Source organism: Manduca sexta, chromosome 24 (genome assembly GCF_014839805.1).
Source record: "Manduca sexta isolate Smith_Timp_Sample1 chromosome 24, JHU_Msex_v1.0, whole genome shotgun sequence".
Classification (NCBI taxonomy): domain Eukaryota; kingdom Metazoa; phylum Arthropoda; class Insecta; order Lepidoptera; family Sphingidae; genus Manduca; species Manduca sexta.
The window spans coordinates 15,796,419-15,813,424 of record NC_051138.1 but is presented as its reverse complement, the minus strand read 5'-3'; positions in this window follow the sequence as shown (position 1 = coordinate 15,813,424).

Genomic DNA, 17,006 nt, shown 5'->3' with positions numbered 1-17,006 from the left:
ATAAATTCATGAAAAATAACAGGTTTTCTCTCTGTTTTCCTTCACCGTTAAAGCAAGCGATAATTCACACAAAATACACACATAAGTTTAGAAAACTCGGTGTGTGCTGTAAGGTTTTGAACGTGCGGACATTCGTCTCGATAGTCCGTTAGCTATCGCCGCAGTTTAATCTTCCGAAGAAAACAACCCATTTTTTAATATACATGATGGTTTCGTGTGGGTGAATGTTCAACGCTCAAGCCAAAATAAAAGTAAATATAAATAGGTCAAGGTTGTTTTTTGAAAGATACGCTCGCGTTTGATGTTTCTAAGAAATTAATCATGCATGATTGTAACGGATGAATACATCTTGTTAGCTTTGATCATAATAAAATTAATGCACATATCTCATAAGGGGTGGGCAGAGACGTATCTAACAAATGTCGTTGTTCAACGAGCTTTGTTGGCGTTTTCGACAATACGACATTATTTTATCGAAATATTATTCGGCAAAATTATGTCACCCTGTTAATTAAGGATACCAGCTTAGTATTTAAATTAAACGCTTTTTTAGAATACTCATCAATAACAACAAGGAACCTTTATAATGACTCAGTATGTATTCATTATTTCGCTGGTAATCGGACTGTACTTATGCATTCATTTTTATTCATTCTTAACATTTTTATGATCACTATTCGAAATTAAATTCTCTAACAAGTTACAAACAAAGAGACAACATAATTAATATCAATATATAATTAAATAAATTGTACAAGCTCATCATCTCTAAAAGTTATTGACACCAACATACTACAGTCTAGGTTGCTAACCTCACTTGCGTGTTGTGGACGGAATCCTTACATGTTATAGTATTTACTAGTACTTCCACACACATGTCGACTTGTGGTTTGGCTCTAAGCCCGATATTGTCTATGACTGATAACTATTAGCCGTCTGTCTTCATGGCCTATTAAACATTGCGCTAAGCAAGCAGCTTGTATGGTAGTCGCTTTAACATTAAGAACTTCTTTATAAAGTTTTGAACTGCATTGCTTTCTTGCTGAGAGATATAAACCATAATATTGAGTAAAATTGTTTCAGTGTCATTCATTCGCAAGAAACAGTGTTTTAAAGCGTAATAATTTCCATAATATTCAAGTTTAAGTGGCAGGGCCTGTGGCAAGCTAGCCCGAATACGCTGCCACAAGAAAAAAATGCCGATTTTCTCGAAATCTAGTTATAAAAACAAGAAAAATAACCTAGTATGATCTTTTAGATAAGCAAAACGTATTTTAAAATGCAAATTTCTAATGCAAATAATACCAGATACCTGGTTGCAATAAATTGGAGACATAAAGATTAGCTAATGTGAAGGCCGTATATGATAGTGGATACAAGTTTTGTAGCACCAGGTTTATTAATAGTTATACAGCATCACAACTCTTAGGAGTACGCTGATGAGAACATTGCAGCCTGTACAGTTGGAGAAAATTTAATTGCGGTAAGACTGCCTCGGTGGCAGAGTTGTACTACATGCGCGATACGGCAGCGCTCTGAGGTCCTGGGTTCGAATCTCGGGTCGGGCAAAGTGATATATCGGTTTTTCTGCTTAGTACCAGCCCGGAGATTGAAATTTGTGCCCAATATGGCGATAGGCTCGCCCTATTACATCGTGGGACGGAACACACTTGGCGAAAAGTGGGTTGTTTGCGTCTCTGTATACCCCTTCAGGGATATGAATGCGTGATGTGTGTGTGTGGATATTTATATTTTGTATCCGCCCGGACAGTGACTACCGTACATACATACATACATACATACATACATACATAAACATAACATCACGCATTTTATCCCCGAAGGGGTATGCAGGGGCGCAACTAGGGCACCCACTTTTCGCCAAGTGTGTTCCGTCCCATGATGTGATAGGGGGCGAGCCTATCGCCATATCGGGCACAAATTCCAGACTCCGGGCTGATACTGAGCAGAAAACCTAAATATCACTTTGCCCGACCCGGGATTCGAACCCAGGACCTCAGAGTGCTATTGTACCGGACATGCAATACAACTACGCCACCGAGGCAGTCGACTACCGTACATATGGGGTTAAAACTCGCCATAGTGCCCCGCGTAAGTGTGGGTCCTGGGATTAGCCTGTGTATATCCTGTTTAACCAGGTAGACATAAATGTGCTAACTGGCGAATAATCATAATCACTCGTGCATTTAAGTAGATTATACATTTTATTTAATTTCCCGGTCCATAAGCTACATCATCTTTAAAAGGTAATTCTTCTGTTACTTCAGAAAAGGTAAACCAACAAACAATATGACATTTACAATAGTAAAGAGCTATACAACAAGGATATCTCCATCTCCTGGCTTGGTTAGCGTTGAGCTATAAATCCTGCTGATATATGGCGACAGCTGACTAGCTGCTCTGAATGTAGTTAAATTCTGCTGATATATGGCGGCAGCGACGATAGCCTATTTGGTTGTGGAACGGACTGCCGAGACGAATGTCCGCAGGTTCAAATTCCAAAGACACACACGTCTGAATTTTCTAAAATTATGTGTGTTTTCTTTGTGAATTATCGCTTGCTTTAACGGTGAAGGAAAACATCGTGAGGACGTCTGCATGCCTGAGAAGTTCTCTATAGGAATTTCGAAGGTATGTGAAGTGTACCAATCTGTACTATGCCAGCGTGGTGGACTAAGGCCTAATCATCTCAGTAGTAGAGGAGGCCTGTGCTCAGCAGTGGGCAAGTATATAATACAGGGCTGATATTATTATATGGCGACAGCTGACTAGCTGCTCTGAATGTAGTTGAATTTGTAATGTCAGTGTGCTTTTTAGACTTTATGCAGATTTATGAAGGAAGTTGCAAATGGCAGTATTGGTAGAGAGATAATGGCTTTATTTTACTTTTATATTTTATTCCAGTAATTGCTTATTTTTTACACTTAGTCATATTGCCAATTAAATTTTCTTAATATTATTTAACACAATGTTGCTATTTTAAGATACAGACGTCGCCTAGTTTAAAAATCTCTGTTAATATTTGTATTTATTTTAGTGTAATCTTTATTGCAAAGCAAATGAAAAATATTTAGATAATAAGTATGTAGGTGTTAATCCGTTTGATTTGAAACAGCATGTGTAAAATTCCAATTCGTTTAAATATAATTTGCAGTCTAAATAACTGATGTGATTTTAAATTATCGAAGTTTTATCCGAAACCTAGGCTGGGGGAAGTAAATCTATCGTCATATTTCTTTTAGTCACCATCATTGGTTGTTGGCATGAACTAAAAGGTACTATTATACTAATACCAAAATCTAACCAAACACTTGTAAAACACGGGAAAATGTTTTTCACGTTGTTAGGAAACCTGTGCATTTCTTTCACCAACTCATGCTCATCGCTTCAAAGGCTATCAAACGAGTAACACGAGGTATTTCGCCATTTAGATTAACAATAGCTCGTTATTGCACATACATCTTTATAAGAACAATAACTAAAACTCAAGGGTCAGCTCGATAAGTTATCGATAACTGTTGTCTCTTCAAACCGAGAATGTAATTATCATTGTGTTCATATGTTTGTTGATACGAATAGTGACTGTAATTCGAAGGTACTTTTTATTGTGTTTTCCGAGAAATATTTAGGCTAACTTATTAGCACAGCAGAAGCATTTTAAAGACTTATTATGTTTTTGCGAATGAGACATTAAAATAAAATTATTTTGCGTATTTTATTGCGGTTTTTAATATTATTATTTTCTCTCGAAAATATTTATCGCGGAAAAATTTCTTACGTGGCTGGAGTAGCATGTATTTTGTTTTATAATAAAAGAAATGAATATACCATTCAATTGTATATAATATACAAGGGTCTTAGCCTCTCCCATTTTTATAACTACATACAAAATCAAAGTCAGGAAAAATATTTCTAATTATTCTCCTTTAATACCTGAGCAGTTAAGTCCATTATGCTTTCACAGTCACGCTGCAGATTTGCATACAGTTTCACATAAATACTATACGGTAATTATAGTCGAGTGTTGCGAAACTATGCTATTAACCTAATTATTTAGGGCTTTGATGAAATTGATTTTGACAAGGCTTCGAAGAAGGAATTTGAGGCTTAAAGATTATATATTTTTACAACTAAAGGAGGAGACGAATGTACAGCGTTCGTCATATTGAGCTAAAGATGTATTTTCATAAAGAACAGTAATTACAATGCTTGCTGAAACTTAAAATTGGAACACTGCATACATATTGCTGCTGGATGAAACTTAGAAACTTAAATTGGACGGGTAAAATGAATTCTGTCACCGCAAAAGATTACACTAGATTTGATGATACTGTAGTATCGTAGGAGCTTTGTGCAAGAAGGTGCACGTGCACCCCCCTGCTCAGAAATAAATTACAAAAAATATGTCACTGAATAAATCTTCAACAATGGGAACTATCGACACAGAGGTTTATGATAAAGCATTTTTAAAAACTCGCTCGATATGAATTTGAAAAAAAACAATAACATTATGTAGTATAGTGCTAGGTGCAACCTCCCTAAAACTAATCTTGACGGCGCCCATGTGTATATATTATATAAAATATTATAATGTTAAAACGAATCGCTATGGCGAAGTTTTTATCATGAAATGATGGGTCATAATGCCGTTGAATACAAATTATTGCAGGGGCCTTAGTATGCCTTTCTACAATAGTAAAGACTTATCGTGACATACGTATTGATATTTTTATTTGTTTTTAGTAACGCTAACAATTGTACAAAGGTATCTTGGCTATGGCCTCTGATCACAATAGCAAAGGTGGAAGGGTTCTTACTTCTGACCGTATTAATTTCTTAAGAATATGTGCATCTACAAATACGCGATTGGAGATCGTTGCAGCCACGCCCATACTTTGTAGCCAAAATCCGAATTGGCACGTTGACTTTTTCAGAAGCCATCTTTGGTCACAGACAACAGAATATAGATTGGGATAAGACAAGCAAAAAATTGCGAAAAGTAACTCTAGTTCACTCGACATTTGGCGCCGGTCCAGCAGAGTTCAGTGAGGTAAAGAGCACGTTCATAGTTTTGGCTTTTTTAGGCCGTCTCCGATGAACTCTATTTTTGATTTTTCATTCATTATTACACCAGGTTGTGCCAAAATGTTTCCTAGTCTTGCCTCGCGATAATTATTACTGCCTTTCAGATAATTGGGGCATGGTTTAAGAGTAATGGAAGTTGGTTATTTTATTGTTTTATAATAATGGGTGGTAATTTTCTAAACGAGAATACCCTATAATTGATAACAAATGGATCATAATTTATATCTACACGATACAATGACGACATAGGTTTCTTCCGTGCTTATTATGAGGTTTGAAATAAATAAACATGCAAATATGTGCTTTAGCACCATTTATTTACACCTTCAAAGATTTTTATATGTTATCTTTAATGAATTAGCAAAGTTCCTTATTTTACAAAAGTACTAATTTTTGTTTTAACGATTAGGGTCTCGAGGGTAGGGTGAGGTTCAGCTATTTAATACGTAGCCCCTTTAGAAATTAGTAAGCAGATATTTTATGTCGTATAAGAACCCCCCAAGCTGTCATTATTGTACACGAATAATGAACATGGGGAGGTTAAAGGATATGATTCGCGATGCAATTTGTTTCGAACTTAAAACAATGGGGTGTCGTCGTACTACTAATGAACAATATACATTACAGTCTGGTTTCTTAGAACGCGTTCATGGTCAAACGGCGCGTGTTGTAAAGAAGGTTACATACAAGATTTTATGCGTATACACCTTACTTACAGACCTTTTTATGCGGGAGGACGATATTCCCTAGATTCAAGTGGTATGGCGCATTATAAACTTTTGTTTATGAAATAAATGATCCAGGTTAATACCACATTACAGAAAATTACGTATAACGATCGAACACTTGCCTTCTATTTTAGCAGCGACTTTATGTAAACTACGCTGGATCTTTCAGTCTTACTGTTTACTATGAATATCAATGTGAACTGTTCGATTGACGGCAAAGTGCAAGCAAACTGACGTGACGCTTCGTTAGTGCGACTCAACGGTAGTCGAGTTGGAATTTAGATCATTCCTTATTCGACGCTAGACATTTAAAAACCAGTCCTTTTAGGGTGAGATTAAAGGCAACTTTGACTTATCACAATCTAAGGTAAATAAGCGATGTGGTTTGCGACTATTATATATTATACTATATATTTCTATACTATTAATGTATTTATCTAAACATATTATAAAACAAACTCCTCGAAAGCTGTCTTATGTGATTGATTTTTTTGAAATCTACTGAACGGATTTTTATGAAATTTGGTATGGACATATTTTAAGACCCTGGGAAGGTTATAGGCTACTTTTTATGCCGGGAAAATATATAGTGAGACTTTTATCTCGGAACACTCCTTCACGCGGGCGAAGACGCCAGCAAAAGGTAGTATTTATATAAAAACGCATCTGAAGAAGAAGTATCTACGTCTTAAATATAACATTAGGTTTCGGCTTTAAATAAATACACCAACGTACGGCCAATGCTCATTGATCGATGACTCCATTTTTACTAATTATATTTAAATAATAATTGAATTCGTGAAATATCCAAATAATAATATGTCTAAAGGACACCCGGATGACAGAATATAAATCATTATTATATTAAACACATACTGAGAAGCGAAGACATTGAGTGTAAATATTATGACTTGGCTAATGGAAGGCACCGGTAATGTAAACACTTTAGAGTGGACTACTATTGTAGATAACCGCTCGAAGGATCCAATATAAAGGTTGCTCTTTAGTGGTGGAGATATTCGTAATTAACGTGGCGCGACGATGCAATACAAGAATCGTCTAAATTCTTCATACGACTTTGAAGTGTTAGGGCTCCTAAACTAGGAGGGCACGCCAGGAGTTAGCTTTAAAAAATAAAACAATGGTTGAATGTTAACATAAAGCAAAATCTATACATATTAAAACAAAGTCCCCAAAAGGTGCCCGTTGGTATGTGATCGAATTTTTCGAATTCTACTGAACGGATTTTTACGTATTTTACTAAAAGATAGTGCAATTCTTGAGGAAGGTTTATCTTAATAGTACATTACGGTTTTATGTCAACTGAAATATAACGATTACTGTTGAAGAGGTCGCGCGGTTGTAAAAAATCTCACGGGTCGGTTTGACGTGGGAAAACCTATATGACACTGATTTCCATAGGGACGAAGCTGCGAGCACAGCTAGTTTGTATACAATTAATAGTTTTAGATCGATCTTCGCAGCGCAGGTCGCGTATTTAGTAGGTATTTTGTTGTTTGAGAATAATTAAAATTATAATGCATTGCCAAGGTTACATACAATCTTGCTAGAATCGTAAGAATGGTATGTAAAATGTTATCAAATCGCATTCGGGTAAAATGCGATTCAAACCACATTATACACGGCAAAAGACCATACGGCGAGACAGCAGACTCATAATTATTTATTAGATATTATCGAATCTGATGACATAACGTACCAGTAATGTTGAGGTCAAAATATTTTTGTAGTCTTACGTAGCTCTGCTAAAATTAAGCGTTCCGTCATAATATTGAAGTGTCAACAACGATATCAGGTTATGTAACCAGTACCCCTAGAGATAATAAGAATTGAGACGTATATTCGTATCGAGAAGTTTAAGTATTGCTCTAGACAGGCTAAAAGGTACTGTACGAAAAACAGATTGGTGCTGTCGATTTCCAAACGTTTTAAGTTTAGTAATCTATGGCTAATGTTTTACTATTTGAAGTTTACTCTCGCGTTATATTCATGCTGCCGTATTTTAACTACAAATACGGTCACGGGTCGCTGTTAAAATTCTATACAAAAATATTTAAATAGTACTACAGCTTCGAGTATATAGTATTCGCAAATAATCATGGTAGGTTAATATATCAAAACATACATCTAAATGTGTACCCTAATGCGACTGAATATTTAAATCTTTGACATTATATCTTTAGGAAAGTTAATATGAACCGATTGGCAGTAAAAATACCATTTATTCAGTGTGAATTAAATTACAAATAATATAATTTAACAGTTTTCGTATACTCGAAATTACTAATAAAACGTGATTCGAAGTTAAACCGATTAAAGATTTTGGGAATTCCAAATATGGCACTGATGTCATCTTGGTGACCAAAGTCGGGTCAAGTCAAATTGATTGAGTAGAGATCAATTAACTGACTTAAATTACGCGTCTGGAGTTACTCAGCATTCACATAATCAAACTGAAATTAGTATTATAAAATACACAAATAACTTAATTAAAAATATTTGATTTATAATATTTATATCAACATTTTTATTTTTAATGCTTTGTTCGCGGCTTTTGTGTAAGACTTTTCTCGGTATAAATTGGTATAAATTGCAATTGTGTAGACACTTTGAGGGGATAAACACCATATATAAGTTAATCCGTGACTTGATCTGTCGTTGTGCCAATTTCATCCAAATCCGTTCAGCGGTTTTTATATTAATACAAAATTATTATGCTCTATCGATACGTTAAATTTCACTCAAACGCGTTCAGCGGTAACTGAATTTACTTTAAATTTCTGTATTATTATTTATTTGTGTTAGACTTTTATTGTTTTTGTTTTTCTTTTTAATTTTATTCAAATGTATGTACTACAATTTAGATGGTGTATGGTTTATCCTATTAAACTTTGTTTTTGATGTCCACGATACAGGCATAGCCTAGTGTGGACATCGTTGCTAATTGGTATAAGTTGTGTAACTTTTTGGAAAATAATTTTATATCTTATTTCTTATTCTTTATATAAAACATCTAGAACTTTCGCATTAATATTAGTAAGACAACTAATCAACATACTGTCAATTAACCACAATTTACAGACAAGATTCCAGGCTAGGCTTTTTCTAGACTAGTGTGGGAAGCGATTTGCCACTAATATATAAGTTGATAAGTTCTACTTTAGTTTACCAACCAGTAAACAGGTTTTCATAATATGCAGAAAGTTCTTGCCGGACCTGTCCGATGACTCGATTAGACTTTATTCTCATTTTATCCCTAAAGATGATAATGTCAATTTATTTTCTTTTTGCCTGTCAATGTTAACAGCTTATTTATGTTGTATTATGATTGGATTTTGCTTGTAGCTCATAGTGAGTGCTATGTTCCCGGAATGCGTACACTATTCGGAATAGCTTTGTATTATTATTATTTTATTGATACGGGTACAGCAAACTGACTCTTATGCATCTGATGGTAAGTGAGTGGCGTCCAATAGAATGTCGACTGACGAGAGATGAGATCCCTCGTCAGTCGACACAATTTTGCCGGCCTGTTGGAATCGGATATACACAGACTGATTCCGGAACGCGATACACTTACGTGGGCCACTATGGCGAATTTTAACACCTGTGTACGGTGGTGGTTATCTGGGCCGATATAGAATATATCCTACCACCAGTAAATTATTTTATTATTTCTATTATTATTTATTACTTCTAATCTACACTCATAAACCACCTATACTTTACATAGAATAATTTTGATTCGCGAAAAGAAAACTTATAGACAGTTATTTTGTACATTTAATATCATTTTCTACAATAGTCCCACAATTCATATAAATAAACACATATTATATCCTGCGTCGGATCTTCTAAAGGTTTTTTTCGGTAAATAATTTCCGTTTTAACATCAAATAAAATACCAAAACCTGCGTCAAACCATTCAAGTCTTTATGATGTAATGGCGTCAAAAACCGTTATGGCATAGAATATACTTCGAGGGAAGGTCAGGCAACATAATAGATTATCCGTAATTTTGACTATATTACATGTAACGCTGTAGTTCATTACTTAAATTAAATTTTTTGATTGCAACTCTACGTTTGTTCAAATTAATACTATTATTAATTGATATCGTCATTATTTATTTTATTGTGTCATGTTGGCGATCTATCTAATCAGCCCGTATCCACTAACTGCTGAGTATGGATCTCTTCTTTGTCACGCCACTCTTATCTATCTTGTGCGAGTCTTAGCCACTGCTCACCGGCATACCGCGCGAGGTCGTCTGCCCATCGGGCTAATGGTCTACTCCTTTGCCCGTTTCTCGAATACCATTCGCTGGTTGCCTTAGGCCGCCTGCCATAGTCGCGTCTAGTCAAGTATTCTGACCATCTCCACTTCAGTTTGGCGATGCGAAAAAAAACTTATTCGTTGGTTAATATACAACGGGCATAACATAAATTGTTTAATTAATGTTTAAAATTAATATTATTTGCTTTTACGTTAGCTACATGTGTGTTATGTATTGATGGCTATTTTGTTAAACTCTGTAGGTACACAAAAGAAGTTCGTTGTGTTTGTATATTCGACAGTTGCCCAGACTTGACCGACTTTTTTGTAAAAGGTAAAAGGTCATTGAGTAATGTAAACGTTATGTAGATACAAGGTCATAGAGTTACTTGTAAGCATTTTATTTTGGATTTAATTCGATCAAGTCTCCTAACTGGCCTTTAACAGAACCTACTCCAATGTCGTGTTCGCGTAACAAATATTTGGAACATATCGCATCGAGAATTTTGCTTACGAATAATGGATACGGCGGTCGAAAAACAAATTACAATGGTGAAGGGTCCATATATCCCGATTCCTGTCGGCTTCCCTTTATACAGAATTCATGCAGAATCTAAATATCGTTAGAACGATTTGCAGACCACATTTATACATATTAGTACATACTACATACCCAGCTGCGCTTAAGTGTTAAGTTTAAATTATGTTCATGTTGAGTTTTCCTAATTTGGGCTTACATTATAGCTATAAGTTATAATATTTAAGGAATTAGGAATTTTCGAGGGTGTGTGAAGTCTATCAACCCGCACTAGGCCAGCGTGGTGGACTCTGGCCTATTCTTTCTCAGGAGTAGAGGAGGCCGGTACCCAACAGTGGGACAGTATATAATACAGGGCTGATATTATTATATTCAAAGTGTTAAACTTACAACTCCACAAATTAATATAAAGTTCGAAACTTTACTTATTAGTGTGGAAAATGATTGAAGCTATCTCAAAGATACCAAGTATGTCTTAAAGTGTACTGCCTTGAGTTTTACATATAAGTACTGACTTGATTGATGAATCAAGCGTTTATAATTTCTCGTAACATTAATAAATTTATTACGTACACTGTACACTCCGGCAATCGTAAATGTCAAATGGGTGGGGCGATACAAGTATTTTTAATTGTAAGTATATTTTTCTTGGAATTTGGAAATGCAGAAGAACTTGATATTGTTTAAATTAATGACCCAAATGCTTAATTTGTAAGCTGGAATGTTTAGCCTTTTCGACGTACTTGCGCTTGCACAAGGATTAAATTCAACCAACAATAAAATAACCTCGTCCAAGGAAGCGTTAGTGTCTTTGGCCTCTGCCCATTGCTTGGTGTACAAAAGCCCTAAATTATATTGTTGTTTATATTCTATAAACGTTAACGTATATATTTTACCTCTTTTATTATTTTTTATAATCGGTCAGCTGATTGTTATTTTCCCAGCATATATATTATTACAGGTAGAAGTTATAATATAACAATTAAATTGCTAATATTCAAAATGATTTCAAGAAACACGATTATTACTTTTAGGTATTAAAAATAATCTAAAATAGTTTTTTTTACTCATATCGACTATCTATGTAAATTAATACATTAATATTTAAACATCAAGATAAAATTCCAATTGCCAGAGAGGCAAATATATTTAATTTTTCCAATTCATTTCTCGTAAAAGTCAACAAGAGATACACCACTATCTATTGGCGTCAATGTCTGATGCAACTTATTTGCTCGTTTATAGTTTAGGCATTATAAAGCCCACTTCTATTCGCTTGGTTCCCCACTCGTTTCGCAGTAACACGTCGTCGTGTATGAGACTTCATGACCGTAGTACGCCGTACACAGATCTCGCATGCCAAGGTTGCGTTGCATTAGATCACAGTTTGCGGTCGGCACGGCTTGTTTACTCCGTTCCATTTATCTGTCTCAGTTATATTAGGGATAGCCCAATATAAGAATTGGAACGATTACCTGATTATTTATTTAAACGTATTTGCTACAAATTCTAAAACCAAGTGTATTAATCTAATGTGATTTAAGTTTGATTGGAGTAATTTTACATTTTAAGAGTTACGTGTTCTCTGTTGCTATACCCAGAGTTTTTAATAGTTCCCAGATGTTAGTAGAGGTCGACAGAAAAGCAGAACTGTGGAAACCGATACATTTTTTTTTTGTTGTTGTTGTTAACAATATGGCTACAATAAAGATATTTTCCATAATTTTATATTTTTTTATTAAATCAATAAATTTGATGCATATTGGACAATTTAGAATTTAGAGTAAACCACAGTTTTACGAATCATGATACATTTGATTGAACTTCATCTTACCACAGCCTTAATGTAATATCAGACTATTTAGCATTAGCAAATTATAACATACACACACAGTTGTTGATCAGTAAAAAAAGCTAATTGAAATAAACCCATCCCGCGTGACCTTGGCACGGTTTCGGACACGTCTGCGGACTGCTGACCGTCAACACAACATCCGTTTAAAATAACTCGCCGATTTTATAGAACACGAGAAATGGCAACGAACAGATATGTTGATATTTTTTTGTGTATCCGACATCGCAGTTAATCCCGAGAGAGACCTGAGAATGGGATACTGGGGCTTAGTGACTGCTCTGGAGGATAGTTGGGAGGGGACAGCTGGGAAGGAAGTGTGGGGGAAAGAAAGAGAAACCTCTTAGGATGGAAGGAGGGTAGAAGGCCAGGAAATGTTCACGAGCCCTCATAGGTCTCAATGTGAATTGGCAACTATGAGGTATATACACTGAACTATGTAATTAGAGCCGCGAGTAATGTCCCCCTGTGCATGGGCGTGCATTCGGTGTGGAGACAGAGAGCACAAGAATTGCCTTAGGGGGAGATATGTTGATATTGGATTATTATATTTTTCGTTTGGTTTCTCTCGCGTTGATATATCTCGGCTGTATGCTCGTCAGGTGCAGAGCTATGCCTGGTGTGAAAGGCTGATAAACGAGGCCAGTTTGAGAGCAATTATTTCAACGCTCTTCCCTGATTTAACATCGTGTCGGGTTGGAGCATAGGGACAATATACAGGAATCGACCCCATATAGTCCATCATCATGAAATCCACGTAGAGTGGCTCCGATGCCATGATAAAAATATATGAGTTATTTTGAACTGTAGTCGGGTGGACAGAAAGCATAGTTTTCCTTATACTTACAAGCCATATTTGTTCATCAGACTTATGTCGTAATTGTAGGTAAACGTTAATCTAATTCCATGAAACTTCTATTTATATGCATCATATATTTATGGGCTTCATTTAACTCATAACAATATTGTCATTGCCATATACATTACCATCAGATCTTATGCACTCAATTTGCTACAGCACAATAAAAATCGAGATTAAAATAAAAATAACTCTAATACTAATATGATTGCGATTTTTAGTTTGGATATATCAAAGAAATAAAGTTATTGGGCGGAAAACAAATTACTAAATTAAATAAAATTACGGGAACCCTCATTCATATCCTGCAGAATGGTCTAACCAATACTGCAGCTTTGATTTTCGTTGATGAACCCAGATAACATACGGACACTAAGTCGATATGACGATTAAATATATAAAATATTAACAAACTTATTTAGGGATGTATCTATTCATTTATTACAATTTATACATCAAAATACCCAACGACTGTACCCTAGAACTACGAATGACTAAATACTACTAACTTAACTACTAAGTTTAGCAGTCAATTTCTGTAATATTATGATTATTTCGATTTTTATCTGAGAATAGTTTTCGAAAATAAACATCGTGTTATATCTTTACTAACCCGTTGATACGGTGATGACATTGCGTGGCCTGGTGATGACGTCATGGTCGATTAGCTCACGCTGACAATTAGTAGTCTGCCGCCAGCCACTACATGCATCGTGAATGATTAACAAGCATTGTAACCGGACATTGTGTAGCCGAATTACCTGACTAGCTTTTACTCGTGTCTGTGTTCGTGGATAGACTTCCCAATTGAAACTATAACAGGGGTTTTCAGAATCAAAAATTATGTTTCTCTAAATTTGATTATTTGCCATTAATAGATCTATCAAATGTCATGAGAAAATTTGTTGTTTGATACAAATAGACAATTCAGTCTTACGTATGTGTCTTGATTTGGGGGTTTTGCTAAAATTACTAGGGATTATTAATGAGTCGATGGTAATGAGCGTAGCTCTATACGCTGATTTGTATTTCGAAAATTCTGAGTACCGTTGCTGTTAGGGCAGTCGAGAGTAGTGCAGAAACTCTTTGAACGCGCTTTTTAACTTCAATCCTTCGTTGATTAATCCTTTATATTCCTATGAATTTCTTTAAGTTATACAGTCTTTACCATTCCTAAAGTCTTCAATGAATATCGTTTCAACTCTACTATACTTTACTTACAAAAGTTATTTGCCCGTCTTTTGAACGTCAAGAAAACAGTAAATATCCGGATATAAGCCGTGTCAGGGCGTGTCTGGCGTGTTTCCCGGGGCATGTGCGTGACGCGCCTACGGGAACCGCTGGGGGATGTTATCAAGATTGGAATTTTTCAAGAGTTGCGTTTTTATGATTGACGTGGTTTTAGTTATAATCGTTTTTACTTCGAAATCGTTTCGTTTGTGTAAAGCTTTCTGGTAGATTTTTTTTGAATGCAGTTGTATCGGATGTAATGTAATATTAAGAAAAGACAGAAGGAAAGAAGGCGATTATAGTCTGATCACTATTACATAGCTTGCATGATGTAGATCAGTGATCCAGTAAACGGTATCTGCCCAGAGCTTTCAATTTCAATATCCTTAATATCACCGCGCTTTGCTTATTATTCTGATATAATACAGTAACACATAATTACAATAATGGCTCCAATGTCCCTTGAACTTAAGTGGAACATTGAAATAGACGAGATGGTAGATTCCTAGGAAGTCTCCTAGTCTTAGTCTTACTTAGTCACCTCCATGTTATCTCTGTTAAATTTCCTTCACCTTATCTCTGTGAAATTCACGATTGAGAAGTTATCGAATCCGTAAACGCTACAAATAGAATGATCAAGTATCTGGTATATCCAATATTGCGGAGTTGTTTTGTTCATTTCGCGAACGTGGCACTCGAAAGTAGGTTTTGTTAACTTGATCAATGTGGCCTGTGGACTTGGTGCTCGTGAGCTAGAATTCCAGGACGAGCATTTTTTTTACTGACCAACAGTGGCGAAGGGTGAAATTTTTCAAAAGGTAACCCGGTGTGAAAAAATTTGCGTCAGTTAAGATATCGGGAGCAATTTATGGGAAAACAAAAACTAAGACAACGAATTAGTCTTGATTCGAAATCGACTAACGTTGACATACCTACTAAATTACCTATTATGCGTAAATAATTGAAACATTTATAAAATCGAACAATAAATGTAGATAATTCTCCTTCCATTAATCACAAATATAAGTACTTACCTATTAATTTGTTATAACAGCAACAAAAGTAAGTATTAAAATTATAACCACACTACCTCCAAATAAGTATCCGTATTTTTTTTTTTCAAAATAAAACTTTAAATGTAATTACCTCATATAGAAATAGGTATCACGATCGCCACATTTTGTGTCTAAAATCAAAAACTTTCTGATCTACTTTTAATATTTAACCATCTAAATACTAATATGTGAAATTACAGACTAATAATATACTTACGTAAAGGTAGACATTAAACTGATCACAGGTAGTTAATTCCATTATAATACACATTTACTTGTAGTTTCTAAATAAACAAAGCGCTGGTAACTAAATATCACAAAACTATCAAAAAATAAAATGAATATGACAATTTGCAAACACCGCTACTTGGTAGCATAATAAATTATGACGTTTAATGGACGTAAAAAGTGACAACTATATAAAGTCGGTTAACGTGAAGCCGAAAATGCTCGGGTTCCCTTTCCCCATATCTTCCGCGCGATTCCGACAAACACTGGCATAGAAAGTCATACAAAGTGCTGCCATCTGTATTAAAAAACATACTACGACATTAAGCCGCTTGACAGCGGGTTACCTTAGGCCAGTGACGTCACAATTTCACTTTGGTAACGGAATTTCTGGGGAACTAAATACAAGGTGCGCCATCTAACGTTATTTAAAATAGGTAATCGATATCGATTAAATTAACAAACAACGGGCTATTCGCCGATAGATGTCATTATTAAGTGATCATTAATTAATAAGTTAAGCTATTATAATTATTGTCCACTGTATGGTATGTTGTAAATTTATATTTGCCTATTAAATATTTTGTTTAGTATCACCGAAAACCTAAAAGGGAAGCCGGTGGGAATCGGCTTGTATGGACGCTTCGCCACTGCTGATCAATTTGCCCAATTCTTATGCAAAATGTTTGACACATTGGTATGCCGTAAAGAGATGTGGTAGAAGAAAATTCTTTTAGTAATATGAAGCTTATCTCTGAGTATTAAATGCTTTTACCCAAACCACGAGAAAAGCTAATCAACAACTATGACGAAATATTTTTTTCCCAAGGCAGCATTTCGTAAAAACACCCCAAAGTCCAACACAAATTCGTTATCATATATTATTACTGTAGTGAACTTGGCAACTAGATCTGTTTTCAATAGAGACTGATTCATTCTAAAGATTAGGTCATTGCGAGCCTTATTTTGGTTTTGCTTCCTTAGCGATTATATTTATTGTGTAGTTGCCAAATGTGCTCTGGAGAATTGGGATGGTACACAAGCCACTTTTCTTATTATATTGACACTCGTAACGGTTACCATCAGGCGCCATTTTATAAAAATTAACCTTACA